Raw genomic sequence first — 23,351 nt, forward strand, 5'->3', positions numbered from 1 at the left:
TTGAAGGTATATCTTTAGATCTTGCAATCGAATCTTTTTGTTTCTTGTTTTATCACTAGTTTAGTCTATAAAAGAAAACTACAAAAAAATGGAATTGATGTTACCTCATATGCTTCATCTTTTTAACGTCTTCCATGAAAATAAGGATTCCGATAATTGTGCCAAAGTGTTAGAAGAAGAATGCAATAAAATGTTTGGCATACAATCTTTGAATGATGAGCATGATTGCAATGTTGTTAGTATGAACTCTTTGAATATCCATAGTACTAATGATGATTGCACTTGTAATGATAAAAATGTCTCTTATAAGCATGTCAATTTTTGTGGAGTGCATATAGCTTTCAAGCACACACCAAATAGGGAAGATAGATTTTGCAAGAGGCATAAGTATTTAGAAACGAAATGGTTGCAAGAGATGCTAGATGCTTGTGCTGAAAATTTAAAATTTCTTTGCCATCCTTGTGAACTTTGTGTCGGATTACGGGTTCTGGCAAAACCCTTGAGGTTCGAACACTGGGGTGCGCACGAAGATCTCTCTCCCCCTTGCTCACACTCTCGCCACGATCTCAACACCTAGCTCGCCGAACCCAAGGAACAAGGGACACAAGAGTTTATACTGGTTCGGGCCACCGATGTTGTGAATACCCTACTCAAGTGTGGTGTGGTGGATTGCCTTGTAGGCTGGGGATGAACAAGTACAAGGGAAGAACAACCTCCTGAGGAGAGGCGCTCTCGAGCTCGATGAGCTTGTGTGGTTGGGACTGATCTCTCTCCCTCTCTTCTATGGTGGTGGCTAGTCCTATTTATAGAGGCCCTGGTCGTCTTCCCAAATGTTTAGGTGAGAAGGGATCCCACAACGGTCAATTTGAAGGGGGACAACTAGTACAAGCTATCCTGACAAAAGGTGGTCTTCGCCTGCCAAAAGTTCTGGTGGTGAAGACGTCCTGGGCTCCGCAATGACCTCCGTCCTGCCGTCCTGCTGGTCTTGGTCTCATTGCACCGATATGGAAACCTTTGCCTGATGCCTCGGGACTCCTCGCCTGCACCTGCCCCTTTAGCACCAAAGAGGCTACTGGTACTCTGCGCCAACTGGAGCCCGCCTGGCGCCTGCCTGGCCTTGGTCGTCATGGCATACGCCACGGAAACCTCACAAGGTGCCCCTCGCCTTGATCTCTTCGCTCCTCGCGAGCCAGCCTAGTGAGGCTGCCCCTGAGGAGGTCTTGTGTCGTCCGCCTCGCGAGGCTTGGCCCCTCGCAAGGGTCTTGAGTGTTTGGTGATGAAGATGGGCCATACCAAGCCGCTAGTGGAGCCACGCCGTGGGACGTAGGCAGGCAAGTCTGGGGACCCCCGTTCCCAGAACGCCGATAGTAGCCCCCGGGCCCAAGGCGCGCTGGGACTTGGCTTCGAGGCAAAGCCAAGGGGCAAGTGCGGAGCGCCGCGGGCCCCAACCGCCTGCGGCCTTGATTGACGCGTGGTGATTGACAGGACGTGGGCGTCTCCACTTCCCCACGCAGCCTCGATTTCCACCTGGCTAAGCAGCCACCGTTGCCTACACAACACCACCCCCATTGCAGGCGAGCGCTCCATAGTTCCCTCGTCTTCCAGCAACTAGCGGATCCTTTCCCCCGTTCAATCTGACGCCAACTCCTCCCGCCGCCATGGCGCCAAGCCGGAAGGAGGGTAAGAAGGATTCCCGTACCTTGTTTCCTATGCCGTCGGCCTTCGAACCTGCTGTCGAGCGAACGGTGGTGCTCAACCAGGAGGCGATGGGCAAGGTGCGCCCAGCGCTCGCCGCCGATTCCAATGAATGGGGGGCAACGGTGGCCCCCGCTTCCCATGCTGAAATTGACATGACGGCCACCGAGATCCCCCTCCATCTTCAGGCCCTCTGGGCCGGTCTGATCCCTCCTTTCTCCGATTTCTTCAATGCGGTGCTTTCGCATTATCAGATCAATGCGCTGCACCTTGATCCCCAATCCATCATCCTCCTTGTCGTCTTCGCCTTTATCTGCGAGGCCATGGTGGGCATTGCCCCTTCCGTGGCCTTGCTCCGCCACTTCTTCTCTCTGCATCTGACATACGCTCACCAACGCTCGGGGTGGGTATCTTTCCAGGCTGTGGCCGGTACGGCCGGCTCAGGGATCGACTTCGAGCTTTCGCCAGTAATCGGAGGCTTCCGGAAGCGATGGGTGTACGTGGAGTCGGCGTGCGTAACCCCTTGCTGCTGCTTCCGCGGATTCCGGCCGCCCCAAGCTCCGGCTGGGAGCACGCAAGGCTCGCCGACCAGTGGCTCCCTCATGTCTGGCACCGGCTAGCCAAGCTGGAGGGCCTTGGGGTGACAGCTCCCATGGTGGTGAAGGAGTTCATCTGGTGCCACATTGCTCTGCTTCAGTGTCACTCTCGGCTGATGTGGACCTTCTCCGGTTACGAGGATCGCATGAGGCTTCAAGTGCCGGCTCTTGCGCCTGAGGCGCGGCGCACGGTGCTCGAGCTCCTGACTGCCGACCCAACACCAACCAGCCTGCCAGAAGAAGGTTGACTTCTATACTACTGCTCGAAGAAGGTGGAGTTCATGAAGCAGATGCCCTCCTTTGATGAATGGGGGCCACGCCCGTGTCACAGCCCTAGAAATCTTCTTGTAATTAGTGGCATTGCATCCATGCATCTTTATCAATTTCAATTTAATTTCGAAATGGGGATTAACAAAACCCTAGCACCCCCTCTGGTAATAATAGTTTCAACTGAAAATTGTCTGAATGAACCCAAAATGGCCTTCACAAAATGTTCATCATTTTTGGATTGGTCTTGAACCTCTGCCAAAAATATTGCGCATTTTTCTAGGACAACTTGGATCACTGAATTAAATCATATGGTATTTTCATTTGGGCATTTAAAATGCTATAAAATATTTTAAATGTCCAAATATTCATGAACTGAAATGTTTGCTGTTGGAAATAATCCAAACAGTGGCCTCAAGCAGTTTCGTGATTTTTGAGGTTGTTCTGGTATTATTATTAAAGCCACAAAGTTACAGAATAATAGAAAGATATAAACAGAAGAGAGAGAGAGAGAGAGAGAGAGAGAGAGAGAGAGGGTTTTACCTGGCACTCACCTGGCCTGGCCTAGCACGGCCCAGCCCACTGGCCTGTGCCAGTCGTCGTCGTCCTCCCGCCAGTCGGACAGGGCGCGTGCCCGACGCGCGCGTGCGCTCCGCGCGCCACACGAGCTCCCTGCCTGCCTGCGTCCCCGCCACCCAGGATGCCTCCGCGCACGCCACGCAGCCTCCCCGACCGCCCCTCACTCTCTGTCGAGCTCTTCCCTCTCCTCTGCTCTCTCTCCCTCTCATGCCCGAGCGAAGCCGTCGCCACCGCTTGTCGTTGTCGCGGCCACCGCCTCCCCCTCGCCCCTCTGACGTGGCCGAGAGCTTCGCCTTGACGTCCCCGTCTTCTGCACCGAGCCAGGCGATGCCGGAAGCTCTGGAACGCCGCCATCACCGTCTCCTTCAACCTAGGTCCGCCGAGATCGCCGGCGACCGTGCACCCGCTCTATTGCCTCCCCGAGCTCGCCAAGGCCACCACTGCACCCATTGTGAGCTCCGTCATCTTTTCCCCCTTCTCCCCGAGCTCGTTCTGTCCCCTAGCCGCCTTCTCCTTCGGAGCCTAGATGCTCCGCCGCAGGAGCTCGTCGCCGACGCAATTCCGGCGACCATTCGCTCGCGCCAGTGCGTCCAAACGCTTCGCAGCCACACGTAGAGCCTCGCGGTCGCTTCGGTTCATCCTTCTGCATGCCGTAGCGCCGAACCCAACCCCACCCGAACTCCGACCGCCGCGGATGACCTCGCCGCGGTCGTCTCCAGCCACCCCAGCTCCCACAGTCTGCTCCATCAGCTGCGCGCGAGCAGCAGCTCTTCGTAGAGCATCCCCACGCCCAAAACCATCGCCTGTGGGCGATTTCCGAAGCCCTCCGCCGTCTCTGTCCTCGCCGGTGACGAGCCATGGATCGGGTCCGGCGGGTTTGACCCCACTTGACTGGGGTTTGACTTCCCCCCTGACCCACTGACGTGTGGGCCGCCCATGTTAATTATTAGTTAGGTTTAGTTTAGTCCTAATTAACCTAGATTAGTGCCTAACCTAACACTAACTAACTCTGTTAGTTAGTTGTGTCACTGACGTGCGGGCCCCACTGGTCAGGTTTGACCTGGACCTGCCCCTGTTGACTTGCTGACATCACCCTGATGCAATGCTGACGCAATAAATCATTTACTGGATTTATTCTTATACAGGAAATTCTAGAAAATGTTATAAACTTGAAAAATTCATAGAAATTAATCTGTAACTCCTAATGCAAAGATTTATCTATGAAAATTGATCAGAAAAATCTAATCTTTCCATCTGTAATGGTTTCATGCATGTCAAAACACATTAACCTTGCTGTTTAAGTGAAACAAGCTAATGCATTCATATGACCTCATATCATGGGCTTTCATTTGAATCTTTGATTCAAATGGACTCAAACCAACCTGTTTTAGAATGCATTAGCCAAAACACACCCATATTGCCATGTCATAGCATGCGTCATATTGTTGCATATTGCTATGTGATGATTGTGTTCCGATGTGTCTTTCGTGGTAGGTTCTGCCTCCGAGGATACCCACGAATATCCGACTGAAGGGTAGTATCCTGAAGGAAATATGCCCTAGAGGCAATAATAAAGTATTATATATTTCCTTATATCATGATAAATGTTTATTATTCATGCTAGAATTGTATTAACCGGAAACATAATACATGTGTGAATACATAGACAAACAGAGTGTCACTAGTATGCCCTTACTTGACTAGCTCGTTAATCAAAGATGGTTATGTTTCCTAGCCATAGACATGAGTTGTCATTTGATTAACGGGATCACCTCATTAGGAGAATGACGTGATTGACATGACCCATTATGTTAGCTTAGCACCCGATCGTTTAGTATGCTGTTATTGCTTTCTTCATGACTTATACATGTTCCTATGACTATGAGATTATGCAACTCCCGTTTACCGGAGGAACACTTTGTGTGCTACCAAACGTCACAACGTAACTGGGTGATTATAAAGGTGCTCTACAGGTGTCTCCAAAGGTACTTGTTGGGTTGGCGTATTTCGAGATTAGGATTTGTCACTCTGATTGTCGGAGAGGTATCTATGGGCCCACTCGGTAATGCACATCACTATAAGCCTTGCAAGCATTGTGACTATTAAGTTAGTTGCGGGATGATGTATTACGGAACGATTAAAGAGACTTGCCGGTAACGAGATTGAACTAGGTATCGAGATACCGACGATCGAATCTCGGGCAAGTAACATACCGATGACGAAGGGAACAACGTATGTTGTTATGCGGTCTGACCGATAAAGATCTTCGTAGAATATGTGGGAGCCAATATGGGCATCTAGTTCCCGCTATTGGTTATTGACCGGAGAGGTGTCTCGGTCATGTCTACATAGTTCTCGAACCCAAAGGGTCCGCACGCTTAACGTTACGATGACAGTTTTATTGAGTTTTGATGTACCGAAGGAGTTCGGAGTCCCGGATGGGATCGGGGATATGACGAGGAGTCTCGAAATGGTCGAGACGTAAAAATCGATATATTGGACGACTATATTCGGACTTCGGAAAGGTTCCGAGTGATTCGGGTATTTTTCGAAGTACCGGAGAGTTACGGGAATTCGTATTGGGCCTTAATGGGCCATACGGGAAAGGAGAGAAAGGAGTCAAAAGGTGGCCGCACCCCTCCCCATGGTCTGGTCCGAATTGGACTAGGGAAAGGGGGCGCACCCTTCCTTCTTTCTCCTTCCCCCTTCCCTTCTCCTACTCCCACAAGGAAAGGAGGAGTCCTACTCCCGGTGGGAGTAGGACTCCCCCCTATGGCGCGCCTCTCCCCTTGGCCGGCTGCCTCCCCCTTGCTCCTTTATATACGGGGGCAGGGGGCACCCCAGAGACACAACAATTGATCCTTGAGATCTCTTAGCCGTGTGCGGTGCCCCCCTCCACCATATTACACCTCGATAATACCGTTGCGGAGCTTAGGCGAAGCCCTGTGTCGGTGGAACATCATCATCGTCACCACGCCGTCGTGCTGACAAAACTCTCCCTCAACACTCAGCTGGATCGGAGTTCGAGGGACGTCATCGAGCTGAACGTGTGTAGAACTCGGAGGTGTCGTGCGTTCGGTACTTGATCGGTCAGATCGTGAAGACGTACGACTACATCAACCGCGTTGTGATAATGCTTCCGCTGTCGGTCTACGAGGGTACGTGGACAACACTCTCCCCTCTCGTTGCTATGCATCACCATGATCTTGCGTGTGCGTAGGAATTTTTTGAAATTACTACGTTCCCCAACATATCCTACTACCACTCCACCAGGCAAGCAAACCCCCCCCCCCCCCGCCTTGTTCATTCCGATACAATCCCACTCTCTCGCTCCTGCTCTCTTTTACTGCATTAGGACAACAACGATTCAACTGTTACATGTTGTGGTAGTTGAACCCCTTTCCTCTGCATGACCTGTCATTGCCACAGTAAATAGATGAAACCCACTAGCATGAGTAGGAGTTGTTTGAGCCCTGATGTGCCTACTCATTCATGCTTGTCTGTCATGCCTGCTATTGCTTAGAGTTGAGTCAGGTCTGATTCATCGGGAATGAATTGGAATGGTGATGAACATGTCCTACTATGTGTGAGCTAAGTGTGTGAACACGATTTGGCAAAGGTAGCGGTGAGAGGCCATGTAGGAGTACATGGTGGGTTGTCTCATTGAAACCGTCCTCAGGAACTGAGTTCTGTGTTTGTGATCCATGAACAACTACTACCACACATTGGGATCCTTAATTGACTCTCTCGGCTTCTTAACCACCCTTGTCCTCTGTCCAAGAGTTGCAAGTAGTTTCTGGTGTTTGTAGTATTTTGGAGGCCGTGCGCAGCGCTGACCCGCGGGGTGGGCTGTGATGCGGTAGGCACGTGGCACGGTGTACCGGGCGCCCGTTTGGTGTCTCGGGAACCCTGCTCACATCGTTTGGGGCCGTATGTGGAAACTTCGGCCGGACTCCCTGTGGATGGAACCTGAATAGGTGATAAACCTGGACTAGAGACTTGAGTGTTTAGGTAGGCCATGGCCGACTCCCTCGCCAGGCTTCTGCTTGAAGGTTGCCGAGATACACGACGTGTACATGGTGGTAAGTGGCGAGAGCGTGTGTGAAGAAGTACACCCCTGCAGGGTTATAACTGATATATTCGAATAGCCGCGTCCGCGGTAAAGGACTTCTGGGTTGCCTATAACAGTTCATAGATAACTTGAAGTGGATACCCTAAAATGCGCAAGATAACCGTGAGTGCTATGGATGGCCTTCTCGTAGGGAGACGGGAGCGGATCCATAGTGGTGTATTGATATGGTGAATATGTGGACTCGTGTGCGCCACCTCAAATGACTTACTTGCAGTCGTAGTTCAGGTTAGCCACTGAGTCAAAGCTGTCTTGCTGCAGTTAATGTCCACCACCACCCCTTGTTGATACCGATGCATATGTAGTTAGTTCTGATGTAAGTCTTGCTGGGTACATTTGTACTCACGTTTGCCTATTTTATGTTTTGCAGAGAGACTTCAGTCTCACTTGTAGTTCCGCGTGGACTTCGACGTTTAGCTTGATACCTCAGCTACGATCTTGTGCCCTTGGCAGGATCTGGTAGATAGTCAGGCTTCTCAGCCTTTTTCATTTGTAGATGTCTGTACTCAGACATGTTAAGCTTCCGTATGTGCTTGTTGCTTGTATGCTCTGTATGCTGGGTCATGAGACCCATGTTTGTAATACTTGGCTCCTCGGAGCCTAATGAATAAATACTCTGAGTCGTAGAGTCTTGTTGTGATGCCATGTTGTATTTGCACATATCGAGCATATTGTGTGTATGATTGAAATGCTTGGTATGTGTGGGATCCGACAATCTAGTTGTTTATCCTTGGTAGCCTCTCTTATGGGGAAATGTAGTCTGGTGCTTCCACTGAGCCTTGGTAGTCCGCTACAGCCCGGTTTACCAGAGTCCTGCTAGCCCAGCACTACTGCTCCGGAACACCTAGACTGGCCGGCATGTGATACACTTCGTTCCTGTGTCTGTCCCTTCGGAGAAATGTCACGCGGTGACATCCGGAGTCCTGCTAGCCTGCTACAGCCCGGGTTCCCGGAGTCCTGTTGGCCCAGTTGCTACAGCCCGGATTCACACGCTGCTGACCGACATGCTCGATGTTGTTTCATGTATGCCTGTCCCCGTAAGTTAGTGCAACTTTGGGTTCATGACTAGTCATGTCGGTCTGGGTTATCTGTCATATGGATGCTAGCGGCACTATCATGTACGTGAGCCAAAAGGCGCAAACGGTCCCGGGCCAGGTAAGGCGACACCAGTGCGAATACCATGCGTGAGGCCGCAAAGTGATATGAGGTGTTACATGCTAGATCGGTGTGACTTAGAATTTGGGTCCTGACAGCTTTGGTATCAGAGCCTGACTGCCTGTAGGATTACCAAGCCAAACTGGTCGAAGTTGAGTCTAGAAATTCTTTAGTTATATGTAGGGGAATTGATTGTGGGATGGAACGTAAGGCTCTTTTTACTCCTTATACCTCATACCCTCTGATCCGAGTCATCTTACACTACCAAAAAATACACTTCCGTGATGATACGTGTTTGTCACAGTAGGTCGCGTTTTTTGTCATGCATGTACATCCATGACAAATTTATGACAGAATCAAGATAGTCATACCTATGCTATTGTAGAAGTGTTCCATGACATTACCAAAATTATCATCACGGAAGTGTCCATTTCCATGACGATAAATCGCGCGTCATAGAAGTGCTTTCGTCAAGGGTGACCGACACGTGGCATCCACCGTAACGGAACGCCGTTAAGCTATCGGGTCGGGTTTTGGATCCGATAACCCGTTAACAGCCCCGACCAATGGGGATTTTCCACGTGTAAAATCATCATTGGCTAAAGGAAACACGGGTCGGCTCATCGTTGGGACAGATGTCATCCACTCACCGGACAGAAGGCGCCTAAGATACGTCGACACGTGGCACGGCCCAATAGTGGCCCATTCCTGTGAAAAGGCCGGCCCGTTTGACTTGGTCAAAAACTGGCGGGCCGGCCCATGGAAAGGCGGTTAACGGCCTGTTCGCATATAGCCCATTTACAGCCCGCTAACCCAAGGCCCGTTACGCCCTATCTGAATTAGGCCCAGTAGCGTCATCTGGGCCATCCAATATGATTCCAGCCCATTTTCACTTCTGGCCCATGTATAGCCCATGACGTCTTTCGGCCCATATGAGGCCCTTTGTAACTCTTCGCCCATTAGCGGCCCGTGCTGAAACTGGCCCGTAATGAATAGTGTATTACTGTACACCCATTAACGGCCCGTGGTGAAACTGGCCCATAATGAACAGTGTATCACTTTATACCAATTAACGGCCCGTGGTGAAACTGGCCCATAATGAACAGTGTATCACTTTATACCAATTAACGGCCCGTTATTCCGTTGGGCCGTTTCCAGCCCAAGTTAACTTTCGGCCTTCTGAGGGCCCATTTATTCTTGGGCTCATTTGCAGCATTCGGTTACTTATGGCCCGTTACTGTCATTTTCTGCTTGTGGGCCAAATTCAGCCCGTCGTTACAGTCGGCCCGTTTGTGGACCGTTAGTCTGTTGGGCCATTTTCGTAGCATCACCAAATACGTCCTATTAACGATGGCCCGTTATGGTCGGCCCATGAACAGACGATTCCAACTCTAGCCCATTTACGGCCATAATGCGGTCTGTTTGGCCCATGTTTGGCCAATCGATCATACGGCCCGTATAAGGCCCATTGATGATACGGCCCGCAGAAGGCCCATTGTTTCTACGGCCCGTAGAAGGTCCATTGTTTCTATGGCCCGTAGAAGGCCCACTGTTTCTACGGCCAGTAGGAGGCCCAGTGTCACTACAGTAAATATTAGCCCATGGTTATTGTGGCCTAGTTTTAAAAAATAGGTTATTGCAGCCACTAGCTAACCGCGGAAAAAGAACTGCAATGACTACAAGCAAACAAATAAACAAGACAACAAGGAAATAAATAAGCAAGCAACTAACGCTAGGCTATCATGGCTATTACACATATTACATCCACTGGGCATCAAAGTTCGCCACCAGTGCAAATATAGGGAACAAAGCAGCACATCATATACACTGGTTGTCAAAGTTGGCGAACAGCGCAAATAAACGCCGCAACAAAACAAATCCAGAACTAAAACCACTTCAGAAGATCTCAAGAGACAATATCCTGGGTACCCATAATGCTGGCAAGATGCTTAGCAAGCTTATTAACTTTCTCTTGTTTGGCGCTTAAATCCTCCAGCGCTTGCTGTTGCACCAGAAAATATGCATCTGAATTTTGCAGGGACTTCCTCAGTCCTTCAGCTTCCTGTCGCAGCACATCTGATCGATGTCTTTCAACTTGAAGTTGAGACTCAAGAAGACGAACTAATTCAGGCAGCGAGTTCGAAGAGCTTGTGCCAGCAGTAGTGGCCAGTAACTCGAACACTACATCAAGACAAGACTTTTGGGTTCCCTCACTGTCGTCAAGATAGTTTTTATCAGCTTTCTTGGAGACCAACAGGGATGTCTCACTATCTTGAACCTTATCTGCATTACTTCCTTTACCATTGGATAACGCGGTACTGTTCTCCAATATTTTGTCCGCATTCTAAAAGAGAAACAAGCAGACACATCACATGTTTACCATGTTGTATATGAAACTCATTTTGGTAAATGAGTTCAGTAGTAAACTCGACAGGATAACAGCATGAAACAAACATATATCTATGTACCATGGTCACTTTATGGTCTATATCATTCTAGTTTTTGTTGCCAAATCAAGATAGAGACACAGTTCAAATAATATTTGTTCAAGAGAAAGCAGAATAGACAGAATATAAGTGTGGGTAACTATAGAGCAATAACAACACTTGTAATGTGCATGACATGAGAACATAACTGTTTATTCAATTGAAACTAAAATCAACATAGAGCAGGTTACAACAGCAAACCAGTTAAAGAAACAGGTTTAAAACATACCTATTGCGCCATTGGAGTTTCAATTCCATCCTTCAAATTTGAAAATAGTTGGTATGAGTAAATACAGTAATGCAAGAGCAAAGGAGTATGAACCATAGCTACAGAACCTGACCTGAGAACAAATCTTCTTCTCCTGTAAGCGTTGAGTTGGGATTCGGAGTGGTGGTCCTCGTGCTTTGGGCACTGCAGTTCCCTTACTAACTGCTCGTGTTTGGGTGCTCTGTGGTGGAGACGGTGCTGTGTCAACTGGAACTGGGTTACTATCTGCCGGGGTTTGGGTTAGAAGGGGTGTAGCTGGTTCTCTGTCCAACTGGGTAGGGGTACAATCTGCGAGAGTCTGGGTTATGTGTGGTGGATCTGGTCCTTGGGCAAGTACAACCGTGGTTCTATCTGCATCAACTGGTAGCACTATCTTTTCTGAAGACCATGTTGTTACTCCCTTAGATACTGCCATCACGCTCCCCAATTCAAATGGCCGATAAACAAGAAAAGTAATTGAAAGTATAGACATTGTATGATAGACAGGTGCAATGGATAGTGGGGAATAAAAGAGGTCATGAAATAATTCATATGTATGTTGTCTAACCAAACAGGATAGCATGACACAATTTCACATATATGATGGCTAACTAAACAGGATAGCATGACACAATTTACAAATTATGATGGCTAACTAAAAAAGATGGAATGACATAGTTCAAAATATGAGACTATGTAAACAGGATGACATGACATAACTATATAATGTGTTTATTAAATAGGTTGGCATGCCATAATTCACATACATTCACGGATAGAATGCCATAATTCAAAATATGATGACTGTAAACACTAAACAGGATGAGATGATATAACTATATGATGTCTTTATTAAATGGGTTGCCATGCCATAATTCAGATAGATGATGTGTATGTACTATGTAAACATGATGGCATGATATAATTCAAATATATGATTTATATAGTAAGCAAGTAAGCAGATGGCAATCCATACATGATGTAAAAACTAAGCAATGCAAGACAACATGCATGACATGGGTAATATAACCCTGCCAAGTTTGAGCATAGACCTCGGGGGGGAAATAGGACTGGTCATGAGTCTCTGAATCCTCCTCTGAAGAGCTCTCTGTAACCAGCAAGATGTCTGCTTCAGCAGGTAGCATTGTCTGCTCTGAATACCTTGTTTTCACTCCAGATACTTCCAACACCGCTTCAAATGGCTGATGCACAGGAAGAGTAGTTGAATATACAAACGTTGTCGACAAATGGAACACGTAATACAAAAAATGATAGCATGATATAATTCACATACATGATGATTGGCTAAACAGCATGGCATTGCATAATTCATATATATATATAATGCCTTTGCAACAATATAGCATGGTATAATTCACATATATAATGTCTTGCAACAAGATGGCAATGCATAATTCACATATATGGTAATTAGACACTGAACAGGTGGCATTCACACAAAGCATGTCTAAACTAATCAAATGACATAGCAATGCGAGACACCATACGCACGATATGAGCTACATAACCCTACCAAGTTAGAGCATACACCTCGGGGGGGATAGGACTAGTCATCTGTCTCTGAATCCTCCTCTGAGGAGCTATCCGTAACCAGTGAGATATGCGCTTCGTCAGATAGCATAGTCTGCTCTGAAGACATTGTTTTCACTCCAGAATTTGCCATCACCGTGTCAAATGGTTGATGCACACGAAGAGCAGTTGATGTACTAACATTGTTGACAAATGTAATATGTAACAAAAAAAAGGATGGCCTGATATAATTTACATATAAGATGACTGGCTAAGCAGGATGGCATTGCAAAATTCACATATATGATGCCTGGCTAAACAAGATGGCGTTGCACAATTCACATAAACGATGAATAAACTAAACAGATGGCATTCGGACAAAGGATGTCTAAACTAAGCAGATGACATATTTGATGTATAAAGTAAGCAATGCAAGACACCATATGCATGATATAACCAACATCAGCATGCCAAGTTAGAGCGAAGACCTCAGGGGGTAAATAGGAGTTGTCTTCTCCTTCTGAATCCCCCTCAGAACAGATATCTTCCTCTCGATTACAATCCAAAATGCGTGGAGGGGGGGCTGCCTTTGCGCCTACCATGGAGCGACGTCTGCATGAAATTTTATTGCCACGCAAGGCTCGTCTCTTTTGCTCTACATGTTCAGTTCCATTGTTTACAATAACTGTCATGCATAGGAATAAAACATAGTGAGATTATGTAAGGAGTGCATGCAGAAATCCAGAGTGATGGTAGCAACCTGTGGATAGACCCAAAACCAATAATAGCAGGCAGATAATGGCTTTAGTTAAAAAATACAGATAATGGCTTCTTTACTGTTTGTTTCCCACCCAACATGAAACTCATAGTAGACACCGGAGATTAACCAGATAGTAGATAGATACTATTGATAGCGGCCCCGATATGTACCCCACAACCATTTAAAAACTCAAGTTTGACCATTAGTTTGCAGCTGACTCAGAGTCTAATCGGTGAACAGGACGATAAAGTAGCATGTAATATTAAGCGATGCATAACGTAAGCAAACACGAAAGAGTGCGAACTCTCTTGCGGACCCGTGTAGTCCTCGAGGTCATCTGCTCGATTGATGATGGTAATGCAGTTTTCATGGCTGCCAGCGGCGGGGAAGAACATATGAGGCGGCGAAAGACAGTCTGGAGGCCGGATCCCTGCTGTGCTGGACCCTTCTATCGTTGGAGCAGCTGAGCTGGGGTGGACGACGGCGCAGCAGGAGCGGGACAAACCACGCAAGGTTTTCTTTGACAACTATGTGTAAGAGAAGTAATTCTGTAAGGGCTCATTTGAATTGGAGTATTCCAACAATGCAGGGATAGGAAATAGACAGGAATAGGATAGGAATGCACATGCAAAATAGAGAATTTAAAAACACAGGATTTCTGCCAATCTGGGTGTTTGATTCACAACAATTGGAAGATCACAAGATGCAAAGAAGCATGGTGAGATTAAGTCAAACCACAAGAAAATGTACGGTTATAATGCTATTATGCTACTATCTCTTAGTCTTGTGCTTCATGAATAGGAATTTGAAAAGGAGGACAAGTGAAAATTAAATTCCTACGTTTTTTCTTTCAAGGAGACACTAAAGGAACAAATCCGTGTGCTCAGTGGACAATATATATATAACATGTAGAGTAAAAAAGAGATGCAACAAGTGTACAACCTCTTTGGCGAAGCCATGCCGATCTCAGCGTGATTGGGTTGGCCGGTGAGGATGCTCCGGCTAACTTTGCTGTCGGAGGAGGGGAAGAAGATCTTAGGCGTCTAGAGATGGAGCCCGAGGTACTGCTCCGTTGTGATGGAGGTTTTCGTCGTTGGAGCAGCTCCGGTGAGTTGTACGACGCCGAGGCTGAAGCAGGACAAGAGAGACAACAAACAACGTTAACCTCAGTGGAATTCTAATAGCATCTCCAATACATGACGTAAAATACATAACCACAAAGTGCTAGATGTAAAATACATCAGCCGCTCATCTCTGAACTTAACTGTCGAAACTGAACTTAACTGTCGAAACTGAATTTTGCTGTCGAAACTGAATTTTGCTATTGAAACTAAACGCACTAGCAAGGTGAGGCTACACGTCGGTCGACTGACTTTTTCATCTCTGGTCAGTCAATTTTGCAGCCATTGGATACGAAATCAAGGGCCTGCGGTTCATCTTCAACCTCCACCCCCTGAGCCGCCAGCCACCACTGGCCAAACAGCAGCCCCCGCCGCCCGCGGCCGGCGGTGCGCCGCCCCGCCCGCCCCGAAAACACTCCCCATCGCCGGTCCACCGCCGCCCCGGCCATCCCTCTAGGCCTCCCCCCGTGCCGAGCTTTTTCTCCGGCGATCCCCACGCCACCGCGCCGCCAACGCCCCGCCACCGCCGGCGACCACCGCCCCCATCCTGAACCCTAAGATAGATAGTGGGGTACCTCTCCGGTGAGCCCCCCTCCCCGCTGCGCTGGTTCTTCCTTCATCCCGGCGAGCCCCCCACCCCCTGAAAATCGACTGACCCAAAAGTCGATTCAGTCGACTGAAGTGTAGCTAAATCGGAGCAGCATCGCAAGCAAGAGCAAGAGCGAGAGCAGCAGCGCGAGCAAGAGCAATAGCAAGAGCAGACCATGCAGGGGACCGAGAGCAAGAGCAGAGCAGCAGCGCGAGCGAGAGCTAAAGCAGCAGCAGCTCCTACTGATGTGGAAGTCGCCGCCGAGGGAGCGATGCCGTGGAGGAAGTGGCCGGCGACTCCGCCGTGGATGGAGCCGCGCCGTGTCGGCTCGGGACCGAGCGCCGGCAGCACCGTGAGATCGAATCAAGAAGGAAATGCGGCGATTAGTGTACAACCTCTTTGGTGGCGCCGATTAGGCCGCAGCTTCATCCGAGGAAACGGTGATGATAATGCTCTTCCGGTGGTGCAGGTGAAGATGGCGGTGTGGGTATGGAGGTGGCGCGAAAGACGAGGGGAACGTCGGGGCAGCTCCTTGGAGGTGGAGGACGGGGTGGCTGAATCGGCGGGACGATGAGATCGACGACGGATCCTCATCCGGTACGGTGGATGAGGGACGTCGAGGTGTTGCTGTGGACGACGTCGTCAGGGAAGAGGCTCCGGCTGGGTGGCGGACGGAGCAGGGTGTGGGGTTTCGTCGCGGGTTTTCGCGGCCTTGGTGTACGAATGGGTGGGCGGATGGGATGGCAGTGGGGAACCATGGCTTAGAGACGCGCTTGTCCGAAATGTGGGGTAAGTTACGAAAGTACCCCCACCGATTTGAGGCGGTTCTTTTGGTTCAGGGGTACCACGGGCATTTCGCATGTCGGGATTTCACAGGAGGTGGGAGTTTTCGCGCGCGTTGTAATTTCGGAATAGCAAGGCGCGGGTTGAGATGGAGGGAGTTGTCGGAGCACAACGAGACAAAGATATATCTTAAATATTTCGGGCTAACAAGGCGCGGGTTGAAATTTCCGGACAAGCCTAACGTGTACTGTACCAAATCAATGTGCACTACAAATGTCATTCAAAACTTTGAATTCATGTTATGTTCAATTAAAATATTTCGCTACGTGTATAATGCATGCAACCTACTACTCAAATGAACGTTTTAGTGCATTCCAAACGTATATACTACCGCTTCAATAAGAACTAAATTTGAATTCATTTCTCTATTTGAATAAGATCTACAGTAATGATTGTTCTGAAGTCAAAGCATTTGAATTCGTTTCTCTGTTTTAATAAGATCTACAATCATCATTATTGTCAAGTTATACCATCGTTTGTGTATTATCTTCACAGCACACCACATGATTAGTCTCGAGTTACATATGAACTATGTGTACTATATGAACTCGAACTAGATTTTTTGAATCCACTTTATTTTGATTTCAAATCACATTACATTTCTAGCTCTAGCTAGATCTTTATAATCTAAACCATGTCTCATATGTATAATGTGTTTATCACATTATGTATGGTGCCCCGCCCCCTACGCCTACAAGTATTTAGATGTGAGTTGCAAACACCACACATTACCACAAATTCAAATAAAATGTGAGAATGTTCGATATATAGTATTGTTTAGATTGTTCGATATTTAGTTGTAAGCTGCAAATGCCACACATTATCACAAATTCAAATAAAATGTGACATTGTTTGATGTATAGTATGGTTTAGATTGTTCGGCATTTAGCTGTGACTTGCAAACGCCATGCGTTATCACATTATGGTATAACATGTGCACAACACGTGTATCACCGCTATATTCATGCATGCAATGTTTAAAACACTATGATCTCCTATTCAAATATATGAATCCGCTTTCATATCAAATTATGATCTATGTTAGTCTCTTACACCCACACAATCCTCTAACCTTTGTAGCTACCACTAACTTTCTCTCGTGCATGCAAATGCCCTCCTCGCCCTCCCCCTCCCTCGGCATTCTATCCACCGGGCACATTCATTTTTTTCTTTAGGTCGTTCTCCCAGAGTCTCCACAACTCCTTTCCGACACACACCGATCGATAAACCTCTCCAGCGATGCATGCCTACAACATACACACACACCTTCAATCTCCTCCTTTATGTGTCCTTGCCTCGTGTCTCTCATACGGTCAGACACACGTGTAAACTCTCGCCCCTCTTTTCATCGATCTCACAACCGCACACTCCTCCCCCTATCTAGCTAGTAGTTGGGCCTCTCGCACCACCTCCTAGCTCCATTCTCTCTGTCTATCCGTCTCGATGGGCCTTATTTGCCTCTAACATATGGACCTACACCGACCGATCTCTCGCTATACATATAGCTAGCTAGGTTCTTATAAATCGTTTTAACCCACACGTCAATCGATCTACCTCATTAGTTGTGTCTCTCCCTTCCTCCGACAAACAACAATTGATCTACCGATCTAGTTAGGTTTGCTTACCAAACACATGGTTCCCCTTCATCATCCATGGATGCGTCTCGGCAGATCTATCACGGACAGGCACACACAAAAACACATACCCACTCTTATTGATAACATTGCAGTTCCACCCTCAGTTTGTCTAGTAGGCCTCTCCCATCATCTTCGAGAAGCAACTCCATCACCCATCCAGCACTCTACCCATCTCCCTCCCTCTCCCTCCCTCTCTCTCTCCTCTCTCTCTCTCTCTCTCTATCCCATCATATTTCCCGTCCTTCAGTTATGTATGGATGTCGACCGATCTCCCTCAAGACATAGCTGGGTCTCTCCTTCTCAACACATATACGAGTCGTTCTACCTCTATAGTTAGGCCTCTACCTACCCCTCCCCCCACCCCTCCCCCCACACACACCGATACATCGAGCGATCTAGTCATGTCTCCCTGCCACACACAAACTTGACATGTGCCCTCTAACGTTCCGGTAGGCCAGTCGCCCTATATCTTTGACTTGCACACACACACAATTTCAATGGCTCTCTTCATCGATCTCGCACCCACCCACTTGATCCTCTCTTCGACTCTATCAATAGCTATGACCGCTCCCTCTCTTCTCGTGGATTGCTCGACCCTCTATGTATGATATGGATAGGCCTCCATTTCACACACATTGCATGCAAAATTTTGTTTGAGATGTCATCGACACATATTCCCACAAATAATTCATGAAATCAACCCCCCACCCCACCCCCACCCCAAAACAAAAAACACTCACGAATGCGGTTTGTATCTCTCACACACACCCACGTAGGTGGGGGACGTGCACGAAGAGAAGAGGTGCATGCACGGCGCACGTACTCCCGTCTCTTTCCCAACCACACCCGCGCGGGTACACGGTGGAGCTCATTTCTGTACGAAAAAGGCAGCCCACGTGGTAATTTGGCACGTGTACTGGTTGTCCACTTGGTGGAGGGAGGATCGTCTACCACGGGTGAACAAACAAAATGCGACTTGACGTGTTATGTTAAAAAAAGAGGCAAACCATGTGGGGCCTACCATAGAGGCAAGGCTCTATACACTGGAGTACTTTTGATGTGTCCCGTCAACTCGCAGAACGAGGAGAAGCTTGCTTAGTACGCCGTCTCCCCCGCCCACGGGCGCGGTGGCTCGCAGGATGAGGTGAAGCTTGCTCCGCCTTACGCCCGCTCCCTCACCCATGCGCGCGGTGGCTTGCAGGACTAGGAGAAAAATTTACTACTCCCTCCGTTTACTCCTCGTCCCTACTACCTTGGTTATAGAGATTATATCATATTGTTTGGAATATATATATGTCCTTTAGTAGATTTCAATATGAACTACTAGTACATACTCCAAACACTGATGTATATAGACGTATTTTAGAGTGTAGATTCACTCATTTTGCTCCGTATGTAGCACTCTCCCTCGCCCCTCGACCCTCGCCCACGTGGTGGACGTGCAGCAATTCATTCGGTCTCATATATCCAGAACGATATATACTGCACTACCATTATTGCTTGACTTCCCGAAGAGGCGAAGAGCCAATCGCAAGGTTAATATTTTGGAGATGCCAAGCGCAAGGTTATAGGAGAACGAGTAGTAGGTGCCGCGTCATTTATAAATAAAGTTTTTTTTCTTCAGTGGCACGTACGCAATATGATAGGTTCATATAGAGAGAAAAGGAAACCGCTCCACTATATATATAGTCAGGACGGGCCAGCCTACACGGTTGCTTGCTGGGGTTGCTCTCTTCACACTCTCTCGCACAAAACGACTGTGGCCACATCTGTAACATCCCGGTGGATCATGTCCGCTTGGGGAAGGGGCAGATGCTTAGTGTAGATGCGGTGGCCATCGCCGGCGACGAAAACCCACTGTCGACACGTCCCGATCAGGGGTCCCCGCTGTTCTCTCTCACAAAGCCGGTGAGGTTGCCTTCGTCCCTTGCTCACTGCCGCGACGTGGGCAGTTGCCGCCTCCCGCCTCCCTCCTCAAGGTTGAGCTACGTCCCTCAGGTACAACTCCCTTTACAGCCGGCTTGCACCACTGCTCCAGCTGCCCACATCACTCCCTGTGGATATTTCTCTACTTCTTTACCCCGCATATACCTCTACTGGCTTCTACGTACTGTATTTGTGCTGAGTTTATGTCTCATCAACTAGTCCCAGTAATCTTATTCTAATCACGCTGCTTCAATTTCTTTGCCACAGGGATGCTCATCTCGATTTTGGCGAAACTGCACAAAATGATCCGATGGTCAAAAGGTTGCAAACTTCATTTATTAGGAAGCTCGAACGTTGCCAGCAAATTGAAGCCTAGTCAGGGTTCACGGTTCAAGGGCTAGGGACTGCATGGATCGTTTTTTTCTTTAGCTGCCTCTATTCCAAAAAAAGTGTCAACTTTAGTAGTAGTACAACTTTGTACTAAAGTTTGCACAAAGTTGAGACACTTATTTTGGAACGGAGGGAGTACATATTTGCTATGATCTGTCAATCATTGAGATGCAATAGCATGCATGTTAGTCTCCTTTGTATTTGATGAAATGTTGCAACGGGCAACCTTGGACACAAGATACATGTAACAGAAGCTGGAAGCTTCATAGCATTGTACAAATTTATCTCGCTGATAAATTACAGTACGTACTATACTAGTACTTCCTCCGTTCCTAAATATAAGTCTTTGTAGATATTTCACCATGAACCACATGCGGATGTATATAGATGCATTTTAAGTGTATAATTCATTCATTTTGTTCCGTATGTAGTGGAATCTCTACAAAGACTTATCTACTAGTAATAGCTAGCCCCCACTACTAGGAATTCTCTATCCTCTCCTTGAGCCACATCATCAAAATTGATGTAGCCGTTAGATGAAGTAAATCAGTCCATTATAGCCGTCTGATCTAGACGTTGAGAGGCTCCGCACTAAGCCACATGCAAGCATGCAGAAATACCGTGGCACATGCATGTGAGTGGGTTTTAAATCACATCAACATGTCTGCATGCAAGCATGCACCGGTAGCATGCATGTAAGTGAGCTTTTAAGTCCCATTAACATGTCAAAAAGAAAAATATAATCCCATTATGCAGTAGGATTTGGCTGATGTTTTTTCCTTACGTGGGATGATCTAAATGATGATGGGAGTTTATTTAGTTTGGCTACCACATTTGTCATGCGGTTATAGAGTTTTTTTAGTTCTATGAAATCGATAATTTTGCGGAGAGAGATATACCGCTGTTCCGCGGCAACGCGCGGGGACTCATCTAGTAATATTTAGGAACGGAGGGAGTACTATGTAAAGAGTTAGGTGTCGCACGGTGATAGTGTGAGGTGGGCCATGTAATCACTGAGCCTGCGTGTCTTCACTGCTCTTGCATGCCTCCGCTGTAAGAATGGAGAAAATTGTAATCTAGTAGTAGTACCTCCTTTCGCCGAAAGCGTGGGACATCCAGCAGTCCTACCACCTTAGTAATAAAGACCAATGAGACGTGAAATCACATAGACCAAGCAGTAAGTTGGACGGACGAAGCAACCATCACTCTTGCGCCAGTGAGAGGTCGCGTCCGCTCTGCTCGGGCATGAATGCGGCACCGATTCTTTGGAGCGGCGCTGACCGTTTTGGGCAGGAAGCGCGCGCGGGCTATGGAGGGGCTTTGGGTGGGCCAGGCTGGTCAGGAGCGGGCGTGGCAGCTGTCCGCATGTCCCTACCGGACACGCCCGGAAACGAGAGGATGCACCGACTCTCGCGGCTTAAATCGTACACTACACAACATCTCTATGTAGGAGCAGGTCGATATGTCGCTCTGTTTAACAGACACATGCTGTTAAACACACACACACGCACGCACACGCACACGCACGCACCTTGGTCCCGTTGCACCTTCTAACGTGACTTATTACACCTAGACGGAGGGAGTAGTAAGTATACGAGATACGGTGGCACACTGACTTAAGTCGAATACAAGTGCCCAAAATTTGTGTGCATGTTATAATAAGGATTCACTTAAAATAGTACGTGAGCGAACAGAGGGATCAATTGGACAGTGTTCCCGAGCAGTAGCGAGATGTGTGAGGTAAGATACACTGCTGGCGCTTTTAATTTTTCTTATCAATTTGTTTGTTTCACCCTCTGACTGGTGGGACCCAACGTACTACGTGGAGAGAGGTAAGGTGACTAAGGCTGCATTATTTCTGCACCACTGTGGATAGTCTTACCACCAAAGCCACATGACACGATTATGATTGAAATCCCAATGACTCCCACACACACAAAAAACACGGCATGCTTGTCACACGAATGCAGGAATGTATCAAAGCTTATTTCCCTCTCGTTGAACATAACGGGAGGGTTGTGTAGCTGGTTAGCCTGTTCGCTCATCAAACTTGAGGTCTCGGGTTCGATAACTATACTTGAGCATAATTTGTGCCAGGAGGATTCTTTGACTGGTCAAAATGTTTTCTAGGGTTTGCACGCTTCACACTCTCTCCAGTATATATATACACGCTGGAGCCTCGGCGCTTGTAGTTACTCTCTTCACACTCTCTCGCCCTCTCCCCCTGGAGCCTCAGCGCTTGTAGTTGCTCTCTTCACACTCTCTCGCCCTCTCCAGATCTAAACAAGACTTCGTTGGCCTCTCTCTCCTCTCACTGCTGCTCAAAGATCTGGCAGGATCCGTCCGCCGGGAAGGGAAGGAGGCTTAACGTTGTCGCCGTCGGCGAGGGACTACCAGCGCAGCTGTTCACTTTCCACCCAGCGGCGGCTCGGGAGGGCCTCCGACCCCTTCTTCTTCGCCGACGTCCTGTCGCCCACCAAACCACGCCCCAAGAACCTTAAGGTATAATTTACTTACTCCACATGCATTGCTCTAGCTGCATGTATACCATGAATCTAGGACGTGGTTCAAAGAGGAAAGGAGTGGGGGAAAGTAGTGGGAAAAGTTGTATATAGCATGAATCTAGGATGTGATTCAAAGAGGAAATGAAGGGGGAAAGTTGTATAGCATGAATCTAGGATGTGGTTCAAAGAGGAAAGGAATGGGGGAAAGTTTTCGGGAAAGTTGTATCGCACAAATCTAGGACGTGGTTCAAAGAGGAAAGGAAGGGGCGAAAGTACTAGTTCAAAAAGGAAAGGAAGGGACAAGGCTGTAGAGTTTGAGCAGGACTAGATTTGCTGCGCTCACATAGGGAAAGGTGTCTAAAGATAACAAAACTGAGACCAACACAAATATGCTCCTTGGTTGTTTGTTCTTTGTTGCAACAGACTGTGCATGACCACAGTACATCGGTAGATGCACATGGTGCTGGTGCGTCCACTGTCCCGTGCAACTCATTAGCTGTTGTTAATCTAAGGCCCTGTTTGGTTAAAAACTCCCTAGTCCCTACCTGCTTGGTTCCAGGGACTAAACATGGACTAGAGGTTATTAAATGACATGCTAAAAGACCATGTTACCCCTAGTAATGAACTAATAGAGACAAGGTGCGATGCGTGGCAGGGGCAACTGTTGGAATAAGTCCCAAAAAGACTCCCTCGGGGTCTTCTTTCTTTAGTCCCAAATGCCCACTTTTAGTCCCTAAAAGTCCGTCCTGTTTGGTTTAGATGGGACTAACATGCAGTGTTTTTAGTCCCTACACCAAAATGTCCCTGTAAACAAACACCCTCTAATAATGCCGCTGGAAAATTGATGCAATGCCATAGTTAAAAGCAAATTACATGTTTAACGAATTTTATTGTTAA

Source organism: Aegilops tauschii, chromosome 1 (genome assembly GCF_002575655.3).
Source record: "Aegilops tauschii subsp. strangulata cultivar AL8/78 chromosome 1, Aet v6.0, whole genome shotgun sequence".
NCBI classification, from domain to species: Eukaryota; Viridiplantae; Streptophyta; class Magnoliopsida; order Poales; family Poaceae; genus Aegilops; species Aegilops tauschii.